This window comes from Sphaeramia orbicularis, chromosome 4, assembly GCF_902148855.1.
Source record: "Sphaeramia orbicularis chromosome 4, fSphaOr1.1, whole genome shotgun sequence".
Classification (NCBI taxonomy): Eukaryota; Metazoa; Chordata; class Actinopteri; order Kurtiformes; family Apogonidae; genus Sphaeramia; species Sphaeramia orbicularis.
In genome coordinates this window covers 6513910-6541562 of record NC_043960.1, presented here as the reverse complement: position 1 = coordinate 6541562, position 27653 = coordinate 6513910, and the positions used below count along the sequence as shown (strand labels likewise).

General features: G+C 38.3%; 1 pseudogene; it reads right to left on the bottom strand.

Moving 5' to 3' along the window:
• Nucleotides 1-9295: 9295 nt before the first annotated feature.
• LOC115418629 (LIM/homeobox protein Lhx9-like) lies at nucleotides 9296-20776 on the bottom strand (annotated as a pseudogene).
• Between the last annotated feature and the right edge of the window lie 6877 nt (nucleotides 20777-27653).

Below are 27653 nucleotides of genomic sequence, written 5' to 3'. Positions count from 1 at the left end.
TTACATCCGTGTGTGTGTGTGTGTGTGTGTGTGTGTGTTTCGGTGTGTTGTGGTCGTGTTGGCTAACGCTCAACAAAGTGGCTCTCTCCACCTGCTCTGCATCAAGCGGTGGGACAGGCCTCGGTCTCAAACACATTCACACATGTTGGAAGGAAAAAACACACACTCGCATCGCAGTTGAGCTGTGTCTCTTTCACATCGTCACCCCTTTGACATCTGCCCGTGTGTTTGTGTGTGTGTGTGTGTGTTCGCAGGGTGGTTGGTGTGTGAGCTGAGGTTAAATAGGCGCCTAGCAATGAGAGGAGGGAACTCAGGCGGAACTGGCAGAATATCACACATACACACACACAAAGCAGTGACAGTGGAAACAACACTATCAGAGCAACATGTAAACTGCAGGTGTGGCCTCTGGCTCAGTGATCATCCCGTACTTTGTTTTGACCCTGTCGCCTGTCACCGTTTGTGTATAATGTGTGGTAATGTATGTGTGACTGTGTATGTGTGTATGTGTGTGTGTTTACTGATGCAACTGTACTGACCAACATTCAGTTAAAATCACTCACAAACACTGGATTGTTTTTTTTTTTTTTGGTACCACTGGTCTACAAGGAAAATGCTTCCAGAATAAAAGTAATGAAATTTTACCACATGAGAGTCACTGATAAAGAAAAATCAAGTCAAAAATGTTGGTTGGCTGAACTTTCCAAGATACAGCCTTGGGTCAAAATGTGAAATTCAAGAATTAATGAGAGAATGGGTTTGACTCAAAAGGAATATTTGTCTCAGAGCTACAAGATCTACTTCAAAACACTGTCTGCACATTAGAATACATTCTCTTTACAGGTTCTATATAGTGGAAGATTTATTTAACTATTATATAAATGTACGTACATAAACCAATATATATGTGTAATAACACTGTATCATATACCTTGAAAACATGAGCAAACCGGCACTTGTGTCATTTATTTTCCAATTAATCTTATTAAAATACGTAACATTTAGCACATTTAATGTCTGAAGCAAATCATTTCTAAAAAATTGTAGACCAGTGTAGTCTGCAAAAATCTAAATCTTACTGAGTTTATTTTTCTCATTTCTAGTCCAAATATCTCATCACACTGAAAATATGACAGAATCACTTAAAGAGTAACTTTCAGTCAGATATAAGAACTGATTTTTAGACAATAGATCTGGAAAAAGTGTTACAGTCTATTTTCAAGGCCTGTTTATGTGTTTCTGGTTGCACTTCTTCACAATTTTTACTCCTCTCAAGCACCGTATGACCCTGTCGGCAATTTTTGTCATGCTTTAAAAGTCCTGTTGTTTTTTTGTTTTTTTTTTCTGCCCAGTTTACTCAGTTCTGGTTCGAGTTATTCTTACCATTATGGTTGTTATTGTTAGTATTGTTGACATGTTCTCATGAGGGCCTTCACCACCTTGTTCTTCCTTTTTCTTCCCCCTTCACTCTCTCTCCTCTCTTCCCCCTGTTCCTTCATGTCAGGTCCAGCATCAAAATGTGGGTCAACAAAACTCAAAAATAAAGACACACTGGAAAAAATCCAAATCTTACTAAATGTATTTTTCTCATTTCTATTCAAAATATCTCATTAGACTTAAAATAAGACAGAATCACCCAAAGAGTAACTTTTCAGTGAGAGATAAGAACTGATTTTTAGACAATAGATCTGGAAAATCTTATTTCAAGAAATCTTACCAAGATAATTGTCACTTGTTCCATTGGCAGATTTTTTTTTCTTGAATTAATCAAAATAATCTTGAATTAAGTAAAAAAAAAAAAAAAAATCTGCCAATGTTACAAGTGAAAATTATCTCCGTAAGATTACTTGAAATAAGATTTTCCAGGTCTGTTGTCAAAAAATCAGTTCTTATATCTGACTGAAAAGTTACTCTTTAGGTGATTATGTCTTATTTTAAGTGTGATGAGATATTTGGACTAGAAATGAGAAAAATACACTTGGTAAGATTTGGATTTTTTCTGGTTCATTCAGTTAAAATCACTCACAAACGCTGGATTTTTTTGGTACATTGCAAAAATTTAAATCTTACCAAATGTATTTTTCTCATTTCTAGTCCAAATATCTCATCACACTTAAAATAAGATAGAATCACCTAAAGAGGCGACCCCCATTGACCCCAAGGTTGAAAGACACTGCACTAAATTGTAAATGATTTCTAGATTTTGAAAGATCTGAAAAATAAGGGCTCTGGAAAAATGGGCAAATGGACTCACTCACAGCATCTTTTCTAACCTTTTTATAGTCTAATTAAGAAAAAAAAAGTCCAGGTTTAAAGGGTTAAGCAGGACTTTATAGAATACATGACAATGCAGTCGTGTAAATGTGCATGTCTTTAGTTACTGAACAACATTACATGGAGCATTTGTGCTGGAATGGTCAAATATTTTAAAATATATATTATTTGATTAAGTTCAATAATGCGATATATCATTATAATAATAATAATAATAATAAATAATGGATTAGATTTTATATAGCGCTTTTCTAGACACCCAAAGCGCTTTACATTATTGATCCATTATTCATTCATTCTCACATTCTCCCTCTGGTGGTGGTAAACTACATCTGTATCCACAGTTGCCCTGGGGCAGACTGACAGAAGCGTGGCTGCCAATTCGCGCCTACTGCCCCTCCGACCACCGCCAAACATTCATACGCATTCATACACCAGTGTGAGTGGCACTGGAGGCAAGGAGGGTGAAGTGTCTTGCCCAAGGACACAATGGACTGACTAGGATAGAGCGGGATTCGAACCGCCAACCCTTCGGTTATTGGACAATCCGCTCTGCCACCTGATTCATGACCGCCACAAGTTTGCATTAGGTTTTGTGCAATTAACTTTCATTTAACCCTCAAAGACCTAATCAATCAACTGTGATTTAACTCATAAAGACCCAGTGCTATTTTTGTGGTAGTTCCCCATTAATTTTTCTCTATTTTTAAGCTTTCTTCAGTGATTAATCACAATTTACTCTAATATTATACTCAGTATTCAGCATTGTTAAGTGAAAATCAGGTTTTTCTCCTATATGTAATTCACTGATTATGTAGATGTTCATTAAAGCTCAGATTAAAGTTGAGGGTTATTATATCCAAAACAGAGAAAACTGAAGAAAAAGATTGTTTTTTCTTCAAAATACATCCTTAACTGGACATAAACCCAGTGTGTCCATCCACTGTCATTGATCCAACTCCATGGGTTTTACTGGTGCATCAGCGTTGTAGAATATGTCAGTGTTTCCACGGTAACTATGGAGACTCTAAATGTCCAAATGGATCATATCTGATGACCGTGAAAAGACGATTAACTATGTTTTACACCAATTATTTTCATGTATTGGTAGGATTAGTGGATCAACAGGTGTTTAACATTTTATAATAGTGAATGATTTTGGTCACCAGTGGATGTTTGGGTCTTTATTGGTTAAAGTATCTACCGATCTGAAATGTTTAATAAGTTTTGATCTTTGATTAATTTTATCAATAAATGTAAATAATTCAAGTAAAATGCATTTCTCAGGTTTTCAGCAGAATCAGATATGTCTTTTTTTGGACTTTCACTAGCTCCATAGTGAACAGGAAACACTAATTCACCAGTAAAACCCATGTAGTTTGACAAATGACAGTGGTTGTAGGTGTTTTTAGGTTTCGTTAATGACATGTTTTGCTGTAAAAGTCACTTTTGCCTTGTTTTGATGTAAAAAACACCTTTGCATTTACTCTGAGCTTTTATGAACATCTATACGAGCAGTAAATTAAACAGCAAAAGTTGATTTTCATTGACAAATTGCAAAATACAAATGGTAATATCAGAATAAAAGGTGATTGATCACTTGGCAAAGGTTAAATGTAGTAAAAAACAAGTCGCAACAATAATAGTCTGAGGTCTTTAAATGTTAACAGGAGGAACTTGTTAAGGTCTCTGCAAAGACGTCATTAAATATCTGATAATGGTGTTTTTATTTAAAGAAAGTTAGTTAATTCTATCATTGAATTAGAGCTAGGCGTTTCCTGATTAATAGCAACATGGATAAAGTCACTGTATCACGAATGTTTAGTTCCTCTGATTACACTGGTCTGCATTTTTTTTTTTTTTTTTAGAAATTATCTGCTTCAGAGATGAAATGTGCTAAATATTAGGTATTTCAATCAGATTAGTTGGAAAACAAATGACAAAAGTGCTGGTTTGCTAATGTTTTCAAGGTATATGATAAAGTATTATTACACATTGATTGATTGATTGATTGATTGATTGATGGATTTTGCACATACATGGCATAGATCAAAGACATAATAAAACACTAAAGGTAATGTCTTGTTTTAAAGCCTGCACCTTATAAATACATAAACATTATAAAAGTTATGAGACTTCCACAGTCCATACACATTCAGAATTCATTAAAAAAGAAAGAGAAAATAAAAATATATATATGTATCAATGTTGTATCATAATTGATTTCCTTAAAGGACATCTCTGATGACCATGTGAAAACTGACTCCACACTTTACACCTTCTATAACTTATACAAAACTGAGCTCTTGATGCAACACATTTAGTCAAATGAAAATGTTGATTTTGTTGAGTATTGTATCTATGAACTGCAGCAAAATACAAAGTGAAATGTTTAGGCAAGGTACTTTGATTATACTGAACTATACATAAAAATACAAAGATGGTAGATATTAACCCTTTCATGCACGAATTATGAGAACCTTAATCAAATTTTTTTCCTGAGTGTTTTTATTCCTCTTTAGGCATGAAAAAAATAATGCGATTGAAAATTTTGTTGTGGGGAGAAAAAAAAAAATAAAAAAAAAAAAAATATATATATATATATATAAAATTTAAAAAATACATTAAAAAAATGAGGAAAAAAAATTCTTATTAACCTATTTTTCATGAAGTTGCAAAAATGTCCACTCAGCTGGACACCACACATTTAATTTTTGAGGCACAGAAACACGTATTTTCTGATAAATTGTGAGAAAACTATGGCGAGGGCTTGAGATTCTGGGGGTTTATGCTCAGGAGAGATCTACATAATGTTACCAATTCATGTCAGAAAAGATATGTAATGTCTTAAAACTTTATAAGGCTATGTGTTTAAAAAAAAATAAATAAAAAATCCATGAATATACAAGAGAACAGCTGTAGAATAGTTGTCCACTGTAATGACCACTATGCATGAAAGGGTTAATATCAAAAATATTAAGTAAATTTAGTTTGAAGAATAAATTAGCAGAGGAGGTCAGAGGTCGTTCATATTGCATCATGTTCAGTACATTGGTTTCTGTCCATTTATCCAATAGATGTATAAATGTTCCACTGACAGAACCTGTAAAGTGAATGTATTGTCATGTGCAGACAGTGTTTTGAAGTCGATCTGGTCGCTCTGACACAAATATTCCTTTGGAGTTAAAACCCATTCTCTGGTTAAATCTCGAATTTCACATGTTGACCCCAGACTGTATGTGTGAAACTTCAGCCAAACCAGCATTTTTAACTTGATTTGTCTTTATCAGTGACTCACACCTGGTCAAATGTCACTACTTTTTATTCTGGAAGCATTTGACGTGTAGACCAGTGTTATTTACTTTTTATTATATCCTCTAATATGGCCTTAAGTGAAGATACTAAAAGCACTGGGGGTGGAATATCAGGCGTTGCTTGTACAAAAACACTCATTCACACATATTTGCACACACAAACGTTATCGATAAGATGCATTCCAGTCGGCAGCAGCCCAACTCAAATTCTTGTCAACGCGGGTCGCTGATGTTGTCCAGGGTTTCCATCCTGCAGCTCCAGAGCCGAGCCGAGCGGGGCTGGCTGCTGTTTGTTTGTGCTGCTGCTCCAGTCCTGCCTCCTGGAGCTGTGCGTGTCAACCCCCCACTGTCCTCCCCGTCAGACCCGGGGAAGGCGGCGGCGCTCATGCAGGCACCCCAGCGACTGAGGTTTCCTCTTGGACTGACTGAAGTGTTTGCTGTTTCCCACATTGTTGGAATTCAACACCAGCCTGTTTACTGGTCCCCATGTGGCTTCAGACTGCCCTCCTCCCCTCTGTCTTTCCCTTTTTTTTCTCCTCTGCACAACACACCTCTTTACATGGTGTATACACCCGGATTCATACTGTGTAAACACACAGTAAAACACAGCCAAACAATCAAATTAACCAACTGCTTATCATAATTACATGACAATGTCTGGCAATTTTCAACATAAATACACTCTAAGAAATAAAATGTTGGAATTTGTTGGATTTAGTTAAAAATGTTATGTAAGTTGTTCCACGAAATATGGTTATTTAAATGTAAAAAGGTGTTGCAGTGAATTGCAACGATAACCTGCTAATAAATCCAAAGTAATTGTGTCAATAAATCTAAAGTAAGGTGTTGCTTTAATGCTGCAACTCAAGAATTACATTTTCTAATGAACAGTATTGGTTTGGATTTATACACACTTTGTTGTAAATTTAGTGATGGAAGTCCAATTCTTTTAACTAACTCGATTCTTTCGGTTCATTCATCTGTTGCGAATCGATTCTGAATCGATGCAGGATGTTTTTTTAATTAATGAACTGATTCGGAATCGATTCGCAACAGACGAACGAACCGAAAGAATCGAGTTAGTTAAAAGAATCGGACTTCCATCACTAAATTTACAACAAACTGTGTGTAAATCCAAACTGATATTGTTCATTAGAAAATGTAATTCTGGAGTTGCAGCATTAAAGCAACACCTTCCTTTAGATTTTTGACACAATTACTTTGGATTTATTAGTAGGTCATCTTTGCGATTAAGTGCAACACCTTTTTACATTTAAATAACCATATTTCGTGGAACACGTTACATAACATTTTTAACTAAATCCAACAAATTCCAGCATTTTATTTCTTAGAGCGTAGGACTGGAATTAGACGGTGTAGAAAATATCACGTCAATCCATCAGACTGAAATGGAAATAACTATTTTATACTACAAATACTAAAAAAATGTACATGTGATATATCTTGGTGCAGAATTCAAATGTTTAACCCACAGGTGTCAAACCCCGTGGACCAAAACCGGCCCTTTGGATGAATTTGTGAAATGCAAAAATTACACTGAAAATATTAACAATTATTTTAGTTCAGGTTCCACATTCAGCCCAGTTCAATCTAAAGTGGGTCAGACCAGTAAAATACTATCATCATAACCTATAAATAATAACAAATTGCACATTTTCCTCTTTGTTTTAGTATATAAAAGTAAAATTATATGAAAATGTCTTTATTTATAAATATCTTTGCACAAAAAAATACGAACAACCTGAAATGTCTTAAAAGACGGCAGTGTAATTGTACCGATATTCTGCCTGTTCTTAAATGTTTTGAGTATTTGTAGATCCGCTGTGATCTGTCAGTTGTCATGCACATGTGGAAATGATAAACAGAGACAGATTATTGTTAAAATTGTACTTATATTTCTTAAGACATTTCAGGTTCACGTTATTCACATTTTTAATGAAACTGTAGACATAAACATTAGTATAATGTAATTTTACTTTTTTCACTGCTATTATTTTACTGGTTCGGCCCACTTCAGATCATATTGGGTTGAATTTGACCCCTGAACTAAAATGAGTTTGACCCCCTGGTTTAACCCTTAAAGACCCAGTACTACTACTGTGTCAGTCCCCATATGATTGTTTTTTTCTCGATACCTTTAACATTTCCTAAGTGATTCATCACCATGTATTCTAATATTATGCTCTGTATTTTGCCTTTTTATGTATATAAATAGGTATTTTCCTATATATAATTTAATATATATGTTCATTAAGGTTGAGAGATATATCAAAAACAGAAAAGTGAAGAAAATTTTTCTGCCAAATCTATCATTAACTGAACATAATCCAAGGCATTTCATCCAATTGTTATTTATCTGACTTCATGGGTTTTACTGGTGAGTCAATGCTGTAGAAGATGACAGTGTTTCTACGTCCATATGGGTCATATTTACATCAATTATTTACATGTATTGATAGGATTAGTGGTTCAACAGGTATTAAACATTTTAGATCAGTAAATCGTGTGGATCTTTATGGGTTAACCTCCAACACTCTCAGTTACTGCTTTCACAGATTTTCCACAGTAACAAGCTCAGGATGCAGTAAAGGTTCCTGCCTTGAATGTCACCGACAAATAAGCTTGAAGCTTCGCCTTCCACGTCCTCACAGTGACATTTGTTTTCTTTCACTGTGAGGGACTATATGGGCATCAGGGACATGGGTTCATATGCTTTATTTTTGCAGCTGACAATGAATCATACAATGAATCAAAGGAAATAATATACATCTCAGGAAAATGTTAACAAGATGATGAGGCGCAGGCAAAATGAGAATCTCTTCTTTATCTGCTTTGTGTTTTTTGTTGGGTTTTTTTTTTCCAAACGTCCTTCCCTCGGTACAGCCAGATGGCAAAGCTCCAGCTCTGCAGTCCTCTTCATACACTCATCATATTTGATGGGCATCCTGCTGCCGAGTTTCAAGGAGGCCATGTGTTTACGAAATGACACTTGTGACAAAAGAAAACTTCTACTTAGCAAGCTGATTCTTGGGTGGGGGGAGCATGGGGGCAGCAGCGTGTACTTATGTGTGTGTTTGTGCTTGTGTGTCAATGTGCGATAGTGTATATGCTGCAGACGAGGAGTGTGTCAGTGTGTATATTGTGCTTATATGAGAGCAAGGCAGTGGGAGAAATGTGTGTGTGTGTGCATATGTGTGTGTGTGTGTGTGTGTGTTCGTACCATTTACATCCAAACCGCCTCTGTTTCACACTTGTCACGTCGGATTCCATCTTTTAATTACATCTCGTGCCTTTCTGTGAATTTTTTTTTTTTTTTTTCTAGTTTACAATACATTTATTTCCAGCCTTGTGCATGTTGCCATTCCAGTACAGAGAGAATTACTTGTCACATTTGTTATCAATAAATATCATACATTGTGGGGGGGGGGGGGGGGGGGGGGGGGGTATCCTCCGTTGATGGATTCAAACATTCAGGACAAACTTTTGTTGTTTGATTTTTCGTTTGTTTTGTTTTTAGAAAGAAGAAAAAAAAAAAAAGTCATCTGTTGTACATTTGGAACTGAAACAGGTTTTATGTCGGTTGTTTATTTGTTCTCAATACGCTAACCTCTTTGCTATTGTCTTTGTCTTCAATGGTGAGGAATTCCCATCAAAGTTTCCCCTTCTGTTAATACTTTAGGGAATTTTCAACGTCGGGATGTATGGCTGTAATGCCCCAAGATTTGTTCTCCCTGAAAGAATGATAGAGTAAGAATATATTAACTACAGAGCAACCTGGCTTTACGGGGTCTGCATTTACTTTACTTCATTTTAGGTTTACCAATATGTTATATGCATAAATATATACTATATATATATATATGTCCATAGATATAGATATATATCAATATATGCTGCAGCATTCCTCTGATTTCAAGTTTTAAAGCCATGTTCATGCTTAAAAAGCAATTTCATATTTTTGACTACAGGGGTTAGATGCAAATCCTGGGGCATTACGTTAAAAACCATAAACTCATCATAAAAAATAGGAAATAGAACGTAAAAAATGGAGGCAAAAATGAGGAACGACGTTAACTGGTCATTAATAACTGAATGCTTTCTCATTTGTTGATGTGATAAAAACGAAAAACATGTAGTCAAGAAGGACATAAAAGGCAATTGTAATGAAAATAAAACCCATTTAAAGCAAGTATTTTTTATTCACACAAATTTAATAAGATATATAACAACCGTTTGGTCCATAAATATTTAAGGGGAAATAGTTTTTATACACCATCTTTATCAAGAAACAGGGAAACATGGACAATCTTGATAGAACACTTACTGTACTCACTATTAACACGAAGATCAATATATAAGGTTCTTGGATTACCCAACTATATCTGAAAGAGTGCACAAATGCTTTCTATGACATCGCTGCACCCTTTTTAAACAGGATACACCATAAAAAGATCTTCGGAAATAAGATGCAAAACAGTACAAAACGAGTGAGGCGTCAAAGGATGTGAATCAGTTAACAAAGAACACCATATAGCCTGAATTTTCACAAACTTTCCTCCCAAGTTATAGCATAAGGCACATAGTAGAACTGAGTTAGGCATTTACTTCATTAAGTAGATCGAGAGAACCGCTTCGTTCCACAAAAGAACAAGTGCGGCGCTCACAATGAAATGTATCAACTCCATTGAACATTTGCTCTTTTTTTTCTTTTCTCTCTATCTTTCAGCCAGAAGAAACATGTTTTTGGTCGGTTCATGGCAAGTGTCATTAAAGAAAGTATAAATATGGCCAAAAAGGAGAACACATGGATAAGTGATTTCCCACTGGCCTGCCTCTTACGACTCCACCTATCTGAGGTCATTTGAATGTTCATGTCAGCTCTACAAATCTAGTCTGCAACCATTTAATTTCTCCCTCCTACACCTTTTTCCCTTTTGTTAAATTCACATCGTTACCCCTGAGCAACATGATAAAAACAATAATGCACTTTTCACTGGGCAGTATATTGTCACTGTGCAATTGGGTTTAACTGTGGATCTATGGATATGTTTGGGTTTTATCCATTTGAACGACTGTTAGTTCGTGAGGCCAACGAATCCAAAAGTGCTCTGTCATGAGAACAATTGATTACAACAGTGCCCATACGCTGCTCTCCAATCCAAATTTCCTCCCGCTGATTTCTAATTCTCAATGTGACTGCAGTGGGTGTCGAACAGTTTACCACTGTACAGGTTGTGGGGTTTGTTTCCTTCTCCTTATCACAGTAGAGTTTGAATCCAGACAAAGTCTACCTGCCATATAAGCTGCAATGGGTAGGTGCTTAGGAAATGCAATTAGACGTTTTACATGTAGCTCTGTGAGATTTACCAATGTCTGATTCCATCCAACCCAGTCTTAGAGACTGAAACATTCGGAAATAATTAAAGCCTGTTTTCTGGAGTTACCCATATACAGAACATTCTACAAGTTTATTTCCCAAATATTCCAAAACAGAAAAAAAAAAAATCTTTAAATCGGATAGTGCGAACACAGTGCATACATTTACAGGTTTCTGGGGGCAAAATATTCATATTACTTTTAAAAATTTACCAATTAAACCATAAATTAGGAAGGGCTCATCTGATCATAATTCAGTACAAATGTACAAATAAAGTCAAATCAAGTTAACAAAAATCTAGTTTTCCAAACAAGCTTCAAGTTTAGTTTTTTTTTTGTTTTTTTTTTCTTCCAATGAATTGTTGAATCCATGACAATTGTCTAATGCCTTCAACTTCAAAATGTCCGTCCAAAACCGGTCTCTGCATACTGTCAGTAAACTACAGACATGGCTGCCATGCGGTTTCAGATGCTACACATTAAAATGATTTCCTTGCGTTTTAATGTGGCCGCTTCTTTTCTTGCTCTTGTTGTTCTTGTTTGTGTACACAGTACAGCACTTTCTGTTCCAAGGAGCTGTCTCTGTTGGTTTAAAGGTGTCACTTAAAAAAATAAATGTAAATTGAGCAAAAGAAAAATCAAAGAAAATAAGAAAAAAAAAAAAAAAAAACTCAAATCAGGTAAAAATAAAAATCAGTCTTGCTAGAGATAGCTTGTTAGAAAAGGTTTGTCAAGGTAGTTTGTGAAGGGCTCCCCGAATCATGGCTGTCCAAACTAGAGGTGACGGAGGTCACTACAGTGATAGAGGGGTTTGTCAGGTCTGTTAGTGTGGCCGCGCTGGAGGGGGGGGGGTCAGGGCCCCACTGTCGGATGAGGGTGGAGGGAGTGAGGTGCCATCAGCCTTATCAACACCTCCATTCTCCTGTCGCAAAACGTTCCTTCTGAATTTGGCTCTTGCGTTTTGGAACCAAACCTGCAAACCAATCCCAATGTGGCTTTTACTTTTGTGTTTATATAGAATTAATTTGATAAAAGAAAGTATCAAATCATTTCTCTCCATCAAAATACAGTAGGTTACATTACAAATCACTACAAGTTGCCCTTCCTAAAAAAAAAATAAATAAAATACTGTATAGAAATCTTTATAGGGCAATTCTATGGCATGGTTCATACATTATTTTGAGCTTTAGGGGGCAGACAACAATTAAACAGTTAGCTCCAGAAATCTAAATACAGAATGGCGGATTTTTAGCAAATCAAAACAATATCCTATCATTTTAAAATGTTTTATCAGTGAGAGCTGAATTAATTCTGTTTCCATTAAAAAGGCATGTGCACTCTCTTATGACTAATCATTATAACTACAGTTTCTCCCTCCCAGAAATATTTAAGAATCTACAAAATATTCAGAAAAAAACCCCTGGATATACATCTAGATGACTACATGGACCAACCAAACAAAAACAAAAGGATGACACCCGGGGATTATTCTGGAGTGAGAATGAGAGGGACAGGGGGTGCGGACACAGATATGGGGGGGTGGGGGTGGGGGGGGTGATCAGATCTTGTAGTAGAATGGCTCTGTGCTTACCTGTAGGACTCTCTTAGTGAGGCCTGTTTTCTGGGCCAGCTGCTTTAAATCCTTGGCATCTGGGTTGTGGTTGATGGCGAAGTAGGATTTCATTGTTCGCAGCTGATGGTGCTTGAAGGAGGTGCGCATGCGTTTGGTCTTCTGCGTTGGGGGGTAGGCCTGCTGGTCCCGGTCCAAATGGTCGGTGTCGTTCTCATTACAGCCTGAAGAGATGAAGAGGTGGGATTTAAGTCCACAATGAATAATGCAAATGTCCTCAGAAAACAATTTAAAAAACAACAAAGATATATACTTCTATTAAGCATAATATAAAGTGCATCCATAGGTGGTTAAATTTATGGGGTTTTTTTTAAGAAAATACTGCAAATTAAATTGTTTTGTGTTGGTGACTATGATTAAAACACGGCGTCAAATTAAAAATCCAGATTTTGCCGTAAAAGAAATGATAAAAAAAAACCCAAAATAATTAATTGAACTAAAATCTAATCTGCTTTGTGTAATAATATATGTAGAGATATAGTATATAATCCATATAGTATATTTAAAGCACACCAAAAATCTATCCTGTATATTATTACATACTGATTGCACATCTGATTAGATGCTAAACTGCATTTTGTTACCCTTACCTGTACACGTGTAATAATACTAACAATAAAGTTGCATCTAAATCTATCTAAAATCTAAATATGTTTAACATAATGTACAATGTAATATAGGATCAGACAAGCAAAAAAAAAAAACAAAAAAAAAACCAACAGATTACTATTGAAGTGAGACCAGGCTAAATTATTTCTGCTTGGTGTTTGCAAAGACTAATAGGCCTAATTGGCCCCATTTGTCAATAGCTTAGCGTGTGTAATACACTTAAAAGATGGTGATATGCAAAAACGGATCCACTAAATTAAATTCGAGCATGGCTAAACATTACTGCTGTTTTATCACCATGGTATAAAACAAAACACCTTATTCAAGGACAATTCATAAACTGTGGTTGTTTTTTTTTTTTTTTTGTCTCTGAATAAATGCTTGCACGTTAAATTAAATGTAGCTGAACAGTTAAAATACAAATGTGTGTTGAAAATACAGTTAATAACAGTGTTTATTTATAGATGTAATGAGGTAAAAGTTGCACACGATTTCAGCGCTTCCATGATTGCAGAACAGAATGAAACAGGATGTCAGAGTAGGTTGCATTGATTTTTCTCGTCCCCTTTGTAGCCAAAACGCTGACCAGGTGTTGTGTTTTTTTTTTTGTTTTTTTTTTTTTGTTAGAGGCTGATACAATATCAAATAAATTATACTCGAACTGCATCATGAGGATGCAACGCAAACACTTTCCCCACGTATCAAATAAAGGGTCAAGACAAAGCTACTTGGATAAAGTAGAAACAGGCTTAATGGAAATCAGGTGCATGTGTGGAATGTTTTTCCCTCAACATTGATGCATTTTCAAATCCACATCAGAGTGTAAATTATTATGTACATATATTATAATTTTTTTTGTATTATTATTATTATTAGATTAGATTTTTTTTCTTGCACCTTTTTCTATGACACTCCCTGCCGGCTGTATCCATGTGTGATCCCAGACTTCACTGGTTTGTGTTTCACTAGATATTACCCACTAGGGGTCTCTATATCCAAACAAGACCAAACTTTAACTAAGTGGAGTGGAATACACAGTAGACCTCCACCTTTCCCTCAGAGACCATCCCTTTACACAGCTGAAAACAAACACAAATCTGCTCACTAAAATGGAAAAAAAAAAAAAAAAAGCTCCACAGAAATCTCATCCTATTTGTTTGGAGAAGAAATTTTAGACTCCACATATTAAACCAGGACTGTGTTTAAAAAAAAAAAAAAATACAACGAGATAGATATAAAAAGATTTATGTTATTTAAGAAAATAAAGCACTATTAAAACAGTCAGTTGCTCCTTCTTTTAATTTAATTTTGCATTGTTTTTATTTATATCCCAGCGTTTTAAATACATCATATAATTAAATTTAATATAACCAAAAAAAAAAAAAAAAAAGAAACAGGATTGTGTTAAGTATGAAAAGATAACAGGACTCTTTTAAATTTAAAAATATTGTTCTCTATTCTACACATGAAAAATCATAATATACCTGTGGGATATTCACTATAGCTGAGGTGTTTATAATGAGCTCTCACAGCCACAAGGTATGTATTTTATTTTATTATTATTATTTTTTTTTATCACTAGGGGATTTTTTTTTTTTTTTACTAGTTGCTATTCTAACCCTAACCCCATTTTAAAGCTTTTCTCTAACAAGCAACATAAAGAAAAAGTCACACAGCTCTGGTTATTTTCCTATGAGAACTTTAGGATTTGCATAATCTCTGGAATTGTGTTTACGAATAACAAACCACAGTCCTTTCATGCGGAGCGCTGACTGTACAGTGTTGTGTTTGCAGACCCCCACCACCCCACCCCACCCCACCCTCCGGCCCCTCTCTCCCCTCTCTCTCCTCCCCGCTGTAGGCCCCCACAGCTCCGGCGCTGCTGCTGCTGCTCGGCTCGGTCCCTGAGAACCGCGCCGACCGCCGCTCAGGAGGCCAGGGATTCCAACGTCACCTTCATTAACTAAGAACAATTAACGCGCAGATTAACCCTTATTCCTCCCTATTCACCGGGAACACAGGAAACTTGGCGCACAATGACAACTTTCTCAACCGCGCACTATTCGCAGAAAGCCACAACAAAATGGGGACGCTGCAGGGGTGAAAGGGGTGGGGGTGGGGGGGGGGCTGGGGGTCGTGTTATGACATTCACTGAATCAATGCAAGATTCTAGATGAAACCTACATTTAACATTAGCCTAATTTAAGCTCCCATGGTCGTTGTTTTTGTTTTTTTTTTTCCTCAAACAAAAGTCACACACGTGCAAATAGGTGATTTTTTTTAATGTCGATTCCACAACAATTTACGCATCGCTCCTACACAACATTGCACCCCTTCAGACTCATTCTATACATTTATTAGCACATAAATTAGTCCTAATTATACAAGTCGATGAGCATGTTGACGCCGAGGTTGTATTTGATCAACACACACCCCAGGAACGCAGCTTATTCCACGCGTAAAAGAAAGACGCGTGGACAGAAAACGCCAGATCAATTAACCTTAGAGGTTTGTTTGGGGTTTTTTTTGTTTGTTTTTTTTTACACGCAGAGTTGGTCCACTTGTATTTACCACGGCCTACATGACGCGAGTGTTTATTTTACAACTTTTAAGATAGTGCTCCTGCTGTTGGAACTGTTGCGTTTAGGAGCTGTGGCTCACAAGGAAACGGTCCTCCCGTGCGTAACTCAAACAAAATTAGTTTAACACGATATTTAATTTAATAGTTTGATATTTTCTTTGCTTTTTTGGGGTGTTTGGTGTGAAGTATGCATCATATAATTTTACAATGAGTGCAGTTGAGTAACAGTCAGTGCAAATATTTACGCGTAATTTCTTCTGCATAAAATCCAAACCAGCCTCTTTAACCCTATTCATGCACAGTGGTCACTCCAGTGGACAGTTCGTCTCCAGATGTTCTCTTGTATATTCGTGAGTTTTGTTGTTTTAGTTCCATATCAGCCGACCAGTGGACACTTATCACATCCCATAATACACTGACATTCACACCATCACTGTAAACTTTATGCTCTTAATAACCTGATCTGCACGAACACGACTGAGTGTAATCAATTGCTAATTGTTATTAGACTCTCATTAACAGTTTGTCTTGAACAAAAGTTTTTTTTATTATTATCTCCATTAAGTAAGAACTAGTATTAGATTATGTTAAAAGGTGAGAAACATTAGATTAGCTGCATCAAAATGCTTTTGTTTCATAGTTTTCACACAGTAGATCACTTTCTGATTATGGTTTTAAACGCATGTTTCTTTGCTTGAATATTAAACACATGCTGTCCCAAATGAGTGGACATTTTATAACGTCTATGGAAAATAGGTTAATTAACCCTTTCATGCAATTATGAGAACCTAGGTCAGATAATTTTTCCTGAGATGTTTTTATTCCTCTTTAGGCATAGAAAAAAACAATGCGACGAGTTTGTGTTTGTTCGTTTGGTTTTTTTTTTTAAGCAGTTACAAAACTGTCCACTCAGCCGGAAATTAACAAAAATTAAATGCATGGGCATTTAATTTTGAAGCAAAGAAACATGTATTTAAAGGTTAATATTAGAAAGTGGATATGGAAAAGTATGCATAAAAACATTTTTAATGCTGCTAATCAGATTGGTTTCCTACTTTGAACATATTCTAATGCTAGTTTATTACACTACAGTACTACTACACGTGTTAAATACTGGCACCAGCATCGCTATACTTGTTATTGAAGATAGGGTGTGTGCATACGTGTGTTTTTATATATAATATATATAGATATATATATATATATTATATTATATATATATATTATATATAACACCCTTTGTTGTTTTGTTTTGTTTTGTTTTTTTTGTTTATTATACTCTATGGACTGTAATTATTTACATGTCTGATACAAATAATAAATGAAATGAATGAAATTATTCACTTGATGGAGATAATATGTAAAAAAAAAAATAATATAATAATAATAAAAAAAAAATAAAAAAACCGACCATGTTTGTTTGTTGACACTTACACGAAAACATGTTACTGCAGATCAGGTTTTATCAAGAATGGCATAGATACAGTAAGTTTGAATTGGACTGGATGGAATGATGCATAAGTGTCCACTGTGTTGGCTGAGAAAACCGATGAATATACAAGAGAAACAGATTGTAGAACGCTGTCCAATGTAGTGACCACTATGCATGAAAGGGTTAAAAAAAACTCATTGTTTTTTTTTCATGCCTAAAAGGAATAGAAACACTCATGAAAAAAATTTTGACTAAGATTCTCATAATTCAGCATGAAAAGGGTTAAATGTTTTTGTTTATTTTTTTCATCTACTCCGGTGTGTGTTTCAGAGGCTGTGCTGTACCTGTGCGCCCCCTCACCTGTGTTGTAGCTGGGTATATCTATCCCCATGGCCGGGCTCTTCCTCTTCCTCGGCCTCCCTTCTGGGCCGTGCCGGTGCCGTTGAAGTAGGGCAGGCTGAAGGCCCGCCGCCCTTGGCCGCGCAGCTCGGCGAAATTGAGCTGTGGATGTTAAATCCGTCCCTGCACCAGCGTCTCGAAGTGGAGCCGGCAGTACACCAGGCTGTCCTTCATCCCGAAGTGGTCACCTGTGTCAGCGTCTTGTTGCAGGTGGTGCACGTGAAGCAGCTCAGGTGATACACGGAGTCGCGCGCTCGCATCACCATCTCCGAGCCGATATCCCGAGGTGGCAACGCGCGCAACCTCTGCACGGAGAACCTTCTGGAACAGACACATTGTCAAGACACCTCATACACAAGTAGACCAAACCCAAGAAACAACAACAACTTCATCAACACAAAGAAGGAGCAGCTTTGGGACAACGTGCACCCAGGCTCGTGCCTTTACATTACTCCACCTTTTTAAAACCGTGCGTAAAACTGACCTTTTATTTACTGTGCGTAAAAAGAATGTCCTGTTGGAATCCTTTACAGACTCCAGTGTCGGTGACAGTATGAGCAGTGGCCAGGCCTCAGTGTCCATGTCCACAGGTATGTCAGAGTCAACTCTAACACTGGAGTCTTTTTTTTTTTTTTTAACTATTTATTTATTTATTTATTATTTATTTTCTTCATTGTCTTTAAACAGCATAAATAATTTCCTGGTCAAACCCTGTGTTAAATGTGGGTGGACATTTCTGATCCTATGGAATATTTTTAATTAATGGATTATTTTCATCCTGGACAAACATACTAAGAACAGGAAGTCAGTAAAAATAAATCAGATGTAAACAAAAGCAATAAACGCAAGTGAGAGTCCATAACACGGCTGAGTTAGAAGGTTATTGTAACATATAGGCGATATATAAGTTATATGTTAATTTCATATCAGAAGTTAAACCCAATTAACACCATGCAAAGCCCAGGGGAGGATTTGGATTTTCTTCAGACACTGAGCCTATGTGGGCTAATGTCATTTTAATTTAACACTCAGAGCCTGCTATATCTCCAATCAGTCTATTTCTGTTCATTTAAAGGGGTGATTCCTTTTTTTTTCGTTTTTTGGCTGTAAAGCTAGTTAATGAAGTGTGTGTGGGGTGTTTAGGCCTTGGACACACACACACACTTTCTGCAGCGAAAAAAGTGAAAATACGCACACGGTAGGCCCGGTGAACCTTCATTTTTCTTACCTGTAGTAATCCTCCTTGCAATAGATACTCCATCCTTGGCAAAACAACGTTAGCTCCGACTCCAGCGCTAGTTTACATTCACAGCATTTGAGACAACGCAAGTGCCACTGTTTGTCCACGGCCAGGAGGTAGTATCTATCCGAAATCTTGCCGCCACAGCCGGCGCACAGGGCAGGTTTCTCCGGGCTCATAGAAGGCATGGTCTGGATCAGAGACAACAGAGGAAAAGCTCAGACTGAACCCACCACAGACCAGCAGCAAAGCAAACCTGGAGCTGCCTGAATGGGACGATTATTATTTTTATTTTTATTTTTTTTAACAACAGGAGTTTAGACATTTGGAGGAGAACGCAGGCTTTCGTGAGAGCACAGGCCTCATGGAAGGACTGAAGCTCCGAGAAAAAAAAAAAAAAAAAAAAAACAGCTCCAACCTGGTTTAGTAGAAATAGTCCCTGTTTCCATGATGTTGTAACATCCACAGAAAATGATTTGTTGGTTCCAATTTTAGGTTTTACACCAGAAGTGAAATATATTATAAAATTTAAGTTCTCGTTTACCCAGGTTATTGTTCTTTTTGGTGTTTTTTCTCGGTTCAGCTCTGGAAAACGTCTTCCAGAGTTAAACCAGTCCAGTTAAACCGAGACAAACTAAGAAAAATATGATAAAATTATTACTTACAATTACATTTGATATTTAAGCCTTTAATAATAATACAGTAAAAAATAATATTGCAGGTCAAGTTGTGGCCTCATTTTGGAGATTATTTGACGCACATATTTGGGAAAAACTAAACTCGTATTAAATGTAAAATCCCTGAATCAAATGTGCGTCCTTTTGATTAGAATTAGGATTTAAATTATCTTAAATGCACTAAAGGAAGTGCTGTTTTTCCCCTCACTCTCTGATTCAGCTCCACATTAACGGTGCCACCGTTTAACCTGGTATTTTACGCACATATTTGGAGAAAACTTGAACTCGTATTAAATTTAAAATCCCTGAATCAAATGTGCGTCCTTGGATTAGGTTTACTATTAAAAGAATCTAAATGCACTGAAGGACGTGCAGTTTTTTTCCCCTTCACTCACTGATTCAACTCCACATTAACGGTGTCACAGTTGAACGTGGAACAAGTTTTTTTTTTTTTTTTCTTTTTTCGACCCCCTCTCCCGGTTCTTACCGACTCTCTCCCGTTGAGCTGCATGCCCTTCGCCAGGCGCGACTCCGTTTTCGACCTTCTCTCCATCTCCTCCATGATCCCTTGGATGTGATCCCCGGAGATCCCGTGGAAAAGCATGGCTCCCGGTCCTGGACGCAACGTGCAACTGCCTGCCTCTGTTTTGCAGCCCACAACTTCCATATACTGTCACCACGCAGCGCTGCGCCCCGCTCTTCTCAGCGCATCCAAATGGGGCTTCCGAGGCTCTGCAGGCACCAACAACACCGAACACCGAACAGCAGCAGCAGCCCACGGACTCAGCTCACCTCCTCTGCCAGAGTGCAAAGGCAACTGCAAGAACAGGGGGGAATCAAAGAAACTACAGCATGGGTGGGACAGGAGGAGTGGTACTGGTAGTAGTGGTGGTGGTGGTGGTGGTGGTTTTAATGGTGCACCAGCTTTTTCCTTCTTCCCGTGAATGTCTCTCTCTCTGGTCCAGGAAAAAAAAATAAATAGTCCAAATAATGCGACAAAAAACCAGTGGAAGTAGTGATGGTGGGGAGGGAGGAGGGAGGAGGAGGAGGGGGGGGGCTACAGTGCGAACAGTCGCCAAAAAAAAAAATAAAAAATAATAATGACACAAAGTTTTGTTTCTTTTTGGTGATTTCTCTCCCGGTTTCCCAGCCCAGGGGTTCCGTGGTGCTTGGAGGTCAGGTTGGGACTGCCTGGATTTGAGATCCGTGTCCTATTTGTGAACAGAGCAGAGCCTGCCCAGTCTGAATAATTTGGTAGGAGGAGTTCTCTCTCTCTCTCTCTCTCTCTCTCTCTCTCTCTCTCTCTCTCTCTCTCTCTCTCTCTCTCTCTCTCTCTCTCTCTCTCTCTCTCTCTCTCTCTCTCTCTCTCTCTCTGTCTGTCTCTCCTCTCTCTCTCCATCGCCACTGATTTCTATTCAGCAACAAAGAGCTGTCACTCTTCCCTCAAAAACTCCCGATTCTGGCTGCGCGCAGGACCACTACTTTATGGTATTGACATTTTCATTACTTTTATTCCCACATTTATAGGAGAGGATGCTGGAGTCTAGTGATAAGTTGCATAAATTGAGCCGGTCTTAACAGTAGCTGCACAGTCTGTTTATTTGTTCCACGGGTCCTAAAGAAGTGCAAACCTTGGATTATTTATTTCTATTTTTTTATTTTAAACAGACATGGGCTGAAATAGAAATAAATGACTCCTGTAATGTGATGTCTTTTTAAAAAGAAGCAATTTGTTTTTGCTTTTAATTTCAAGCCTGATCTTATTAAACTCCACAGATTTAATACGTGTTTTAATTTGTTTTTAATCAGGTTGTTCAGTTTTAGCCCAAAATAACGTGTCACGTGCATGCGTGTGCGTGCGTAAATGTGTGTATTTGTCAGTGTGTGTATGTGTGTGTGTGTGGTATAGATGTATTGTTTGGGGCGGGGAAGTGATCAGTGATAGGCTAGAGGGCGGAGACACATTACATTAAATAATTTCATATAAAGTTTTTTTTTTTAATTATTATTATTTATTTTTTTACTTTTTGAACAATAATGAAAGCATCCTACATGATGAAAAACCACATTTATAGTCACTTCAGATTTGATTTGATTATTTTCTTCTGAGATTATCAATTGATGCTCTGTAGTAAAGGCCCTAAATGAAGCATTTATTAAACAAGCGACGCAAAAACAAAGGTAAATTCAAGCCTTTTTAGTGTGTTTCACCTTCATCCACTGCGGATCTTTTTCTCTATTTCTTGGATTTCTCTCAAACCGCGTGGACTTCTACATTCACAAGGAAACAGAGCTGACTTATTGGTTGCAAGGCCTTCCTCATATAGTCTCAAAAATACCTCAGATTAGATTCTATATTTATGTGATATGACTGTGAAGCTGCAATACAGATCTGTCACATTTAAGAGCTGCGAAAATAAAGAAAAGGAATAAAAATAAAGGACAGAGGGAGTGGTTTGGGTGTCCAGTGCGCAGGCCAAGTGTGGTGACAACAAAACGTTAAAGGAAGCAGCTTTAGGTGTGCAGGTATTTTCATAAACAAATCCGTATAACGAGCTCTTGGAGGAAAACATTTGCCTTAAAAACAATAGAATCTGGAGCTGGAACTGAGATCTGCTCCCATTAATAGATTTACTGAGGCTCAGGGGGGGGTGTGCAGGTGTGGATGCTTCATCTCAAGACGTGTTATATTATCATGTGCAACCCCCTGCACCCCCCACTACCTCCCCCCCCCCCTCTCTCTTTCTCCACCACACACACCACCATGAAGTTGTGTTGGCTTTAATTGGAGGCCCCATGATAACTGCGCATAGAAGGCGAGGTTTGAACCCTCCTGGACGGGCTGGACCTGCAGCTGCTCTGACAAACAGGACGGTCATTTGCGCTCTGTCTGTGTCCCAGCACCACCAAACACCCCCCCCACCACCACCACCACCACACACACACACACACACATATACACCCACGTGTCTCCGTGAAAAGAGTGGAAAAGGACGCACGGGTTTCATTTCACCTGGACAAAGACACCCTGAGAGGAACGACCGGCTCCTTTCAAATCTGTCCTAATATATAGAAATAGATATATATGCATGTTCCATTTGGCTGAAAAACTGCACAGATTGAGCCAGAAAACTGCAATTAGACTGTATGTGCATATTGGTATTATTTTATGAAGACATCCATCAGTGCGTTAATGTCGATAAGGAACAGTGTTTAGAGCCGTTGCCTCCAGCAGTGACATTTCATCTGACTGAAGAGGGTTTAACAATGTGTCAGTGAACACCAAGGGGCTGAGGGAATAATGTCTTTTGTGTTGTCGGTTTGATTTGTTTCGATCCCGTTTTTTTTTGTTTTGTTTTTTTTTTTTTTTTATTATTTGTCTCTAATGTAGATATAAACTGAAAATAAACACAGAAAAACGACTGGATTTTGTTTACGCATTATTATTTCAACTAAATAGAAGAAATCAGAAAAGTTACCAAAAAAAAAAACATCAATAAGGATAATGTTATAATTATTGTTTTTATTATTTGATAATTTACTTCATATTATCATCATAATTAAATAAATGTGGGACAATAACCAGGCTGAATACACGTGTCATTTTTCGTTTTGATAATGAGAAAGATTTGCCCTAATTTAAGGTTTGGGCTCTTGTTTGGCCAAATTATGGTTCACAAAATGCCAAATAATCTCAGCTTTGTTTCTTCATTTACGTCCTGTTTAGATGCTTTCAAAGGGGAAAAATAAAATTAAAAATAGCCTTTTAAAAAAAAGAGGGTGTGAACGACAACAACGGATCCAATCGTGTTAACTCACTGGGCCAATGATTTAAAAAAAAAATAATAATCAAAATAATGAATACAGACTAATTTTTTTATATCTTATTCTAGAATTTGAAGATAATTATTTGCGATATATTTATTACGAATACTTGTTTTTCTGTTTTCATATTTTAAAGCATGAGTCATGCGTAAAAGCTTTTGCAGATTTAAGACGTGCCAGCCTATTAAAAATGCCATTACATTGTTGGTTTTAATTTAACGTCCAGTGATTCGACTTAAAAATGAGATTTCCTTCCATCCTGTCCTTGTTTATCCCGAAAAAAAAAAAAAAAAAAAAGAACGGATCATGCCACTGTGTTTATTATCAAGCACCGGAGGAGTCGCGCATTGCATCACACGCTTTTTCTCGCTGATTTTTTTTTTTTTTTTCTTCTTGTTGTCATAATGATAAAGCCCAGCCTGCAGATATTTTTTAATGGACATATAGAGGGTCTTACCTGGGCTGTGGTGCTGGGGTCCCTGTGCAGGCTGAGCAGCTCCGGACTGTGCGCAGTGTGCAGAGGACGCAGAGGAGACGCTGCCGGTAGATGGGGGGCTGTTCCTCGTTTCTGAGCTCCACTTCTGGTTCGAGCGTCAATTAAAACACAAGACATTTAAATATTCCTCTCCCCTTATGCAGACAGCCCTCAGCGCACAGCACGCGCAAAAACGCACTGGGGGAAAAAAAAAAAAAGGCAAATGGCAAAACCAAGAAACCAATGGCCTCCTGTGCGTGTAGGTTAAAGTCTGTGATGTCCTGTGGATAATTAAAACAACGACAAAGTGCAAAATCTGGAGCCGGTTCATCTCCAAATGCAGTAAAAAATAAAAAGGCTTTAAGAATATTCAACAAAATCTCATGCGTTTTTTTAACGCCACATCTGTTTTGGTCGTAAAAGTCCATAAGTTTCACGTCTTAACAGCGTGGGACAATTAAAATAAGGTGGTTAAATTAAAGCACATACCCCCCCCCCCTGCAAATCAGCCCACGTTTAAAGATGTATTTTGTTGTGATCGGCTGACGTTAATACTTAGTGAGACTCCAGTCAAATGCCTACTACATCATCTGTAATAAGGCTGGCTGCAGAGCAGAGGTTCGTGTGAATAAATCATTAAACAGGTCTATAGTCAAACTGCATCAATCAATATGACAAATGTGAAGCACAATAGCTGGGGGAAAAAAAAGATGAGAAAGAGGTGACAATATCAAATCCAAATCATTTAAGGAAACAAGTGTGGAGGGGGGGGGGAATGCTGTAATTTCATTTCATTTCATTTCATTTCATTCAATCGAGTGGACAAATATTTAAACGACGCTGAAGTGGCAACAATTACTGATTGAGCTGTTAAAAAAAAAAAAAAACGAAAATAATCTGGTTATAGTCATCACAAACAGCACAGATAATATTAAACCTACCATTATTTATGACATCAGTTAAAAGTCGTAGCGTCATCATCTCACCTGGAGACTAAAAAGGGCAAATGTCATATTAAATATGTTACATGTAGGTTATTACTCACATATCAACCTCATGTTGCAACATCTAATTGAAATGGACTCAAATTTAATTAATAATATTTTTATTTTTGCCATAAGTTCACATTTTGAGATTTTAAAATTGCAAATTATTATAATAACATTACAGTCAGTACTGGGCCTATATGTGATTATTTCTTGATTTTTATTGGTGGAAATATAATGTTATTGTACGTGTGTTGCCTCTAAATAGAAAACAGGATGACTTAAACCCTGTCACTGTGGACACTTGAAGAACACACACACACACACACATATATATAGATCTAAATGGACTGATTTCAACTGACAATAAATGGATCTAATATTGTGTGAGTGAGCCCTGGTGCTGGGAGCAAAGGGTGACAATTAATTACACCCCTGTACTTGCATAAATGATCATGTGCCATACTGCTAACAGTCATTTTGCTTTGCTCTTCCGCCTGGGCTGACATCACAATGTATCTCATCAATAATGCAACGGCACTGAGATCTATTCACTGTGTACCACAACACAAACGTACACACAGCGTTTTCTGAGCATGATACCCAGTCAGGCTGTGCGCTCGGTTCACGGTGATAGCACAGATCCAGCACCAACCGGGACCGCCTGCATCTGCGCTGTAGGGCATGGGGTTAGATTACCACACATCCAGGGTTCATCTGGAGTTATCATTTCTGGGTCACCTCAAGTGACACTCAGTCTCGCAGAGGGAGCTCTCAGTCACCCAAAGCTTTGGCCGGAAAGAGAGCGATAGGAGGATAGGTGGAGTTGAAGAGAGAGGCAACGAGGAGGAGGGAGGAGGAGGAGGAGGAAGAGGAGGGGGGAAGGCTCCCAGGATCCACCGTGGTGCAGGGAACCACAGGCTAAACACTGACAGAATGAAGGAGAGGAGTGGGAAGGGATGGGGGTTTGAGGAGGAGGAACTGAGGGAGGAGTAAAGCACCGTAAAGCTGGATCCCAGTCACATGCATCCCAGTCACATGGGTGGGAGGGTGGATGGGTGGGTGGGTGAGAGGATAGTGAGACATCCTGGAAATATTTACAAACACACAGTGGACATGGCATCATCATCATCATCATTTCTGGAGGAAAGAAAATGGGATGAAATGGTGCCAAAGCGCTGCCACCGGCCTGATACCTGGAATTAAAATGTCATTTAGAAGAAGAATGCAAGACAAGAATGAGCCTATTAATAGAAGCGGAGGAGTCTCAATCCTCATGCATCCTGTTTTGGGTTGTTTTTTTTGTTTTTTCATTTCCATCCTTATTTTCTCTCCCTCACTTTTTCCCCTCTCCTCCTCCAACTCCTCGCTTCTTCCACTTTCTCTTTTTCTGTCTCTTCCAACCTCACCCCCCCACCCCTCACCACACACACAACACACACACACACATAACACCACCACCACCACCTCTCCTCCCTCCCTCTCTTCACCCGCTCGCTACCTCTCACCACCCCCACCCCTCCTCCCCTCCCTCCCTCCCCCCCCTCTCGATTCTCCCTGCTCTGCTCTGCTGGAGCTCAAATCACAACCCCGGTCCCTGGCAGATGGAGGATAGGAGAGAGAAGCTCTTAACTAGCCAGCCTGAGCCTCTGCTCTCTGCACACACCAATGCTGCCTGCCTCCCCTCCCTGCCTCCAGAACAGCTCCAACACACACACACACACACACACCTACACACAACACACACAACACCCCTCCATCTCCTCTGGGGACGGGGTATCCTCCAGGGGAACGCTGTGCATATTAGTCCATATACTGGCCACACTAGAAAGGACATGGAACATAATAGATGATGTTCTTTATCGCTATATGACGTTCTAGGGCAAAGCGGCGTTTGTGAGCGACACGCCGTTTATCGTATACGGTGTCGTGTTGTCAAACAGGCTCTTCTACCACTTCAATCACTCACTGATAGAAAAAAAAAAAGAGAGAGCGACTCAGAAGAGAAACAAGTTAAAGGTTAAGTAAACTAAAACTTACATCACTTGTCATGTATTGTCGACAAGAAGGCTCCAGAAATATAAGGCCAAGGTTGGCTTGTTGCCCGTGACGACCCCCTGACTCCTTTTATCAGGGCTCATCTGGAGGTTGTGACTGGGCCTGGCATGAGCCTGACCACCAGTTGCGGTCTAGGAAGAAACTGCTCCTCTGTGCTATTTGCAGCCGTGTCGTCCAAAGGAATCTGGTGTGCTGACTGTCACTCAGTGCCGTGTGTGTATGTGTGTGTGGTGTGTGTGTTTATCACTAATTCTACCACAGGGATCTGGTTGCATATGACCACTGAGGAGGCTGCTGCCCTGAGGCGAGCTGACATTGACTGTGTAGAACGAGCAGACGTGATTAGTGGGCTGCTCAAATGTGCTTGAATATCAAGACACAAATGCATGTATGAACACACCACACACACACACACACTAATGTACAAAGCAGTGCTTGGCCAGTTGCTGAGGCTGATGTTCCTTTCAGCCATCAACGAGTGACACTCCAGTTTTTTTTTTTTTCTCCTGCCAACCCTGTGTCAGTCCTGGCTGGTCTGGACGCCCACTGATGGAGACCACTGTAACTGACTGGTTGGGGCCATTGGCCGCAGCTGCTGCTGTGCCTGTTGAGACAGTGGGGGGGTTTGAGGGAAAGGGGTGTGTGGGGGGTGTTTGGCCTGTCAACTGGTTGTGACTGGAGCCTGTCTGGTCACAGTTCCAAACTGGACAGCTCTCTCTTTCTCCTGCGGCTAGTGCCATGGTCCTGTAGAAAGGC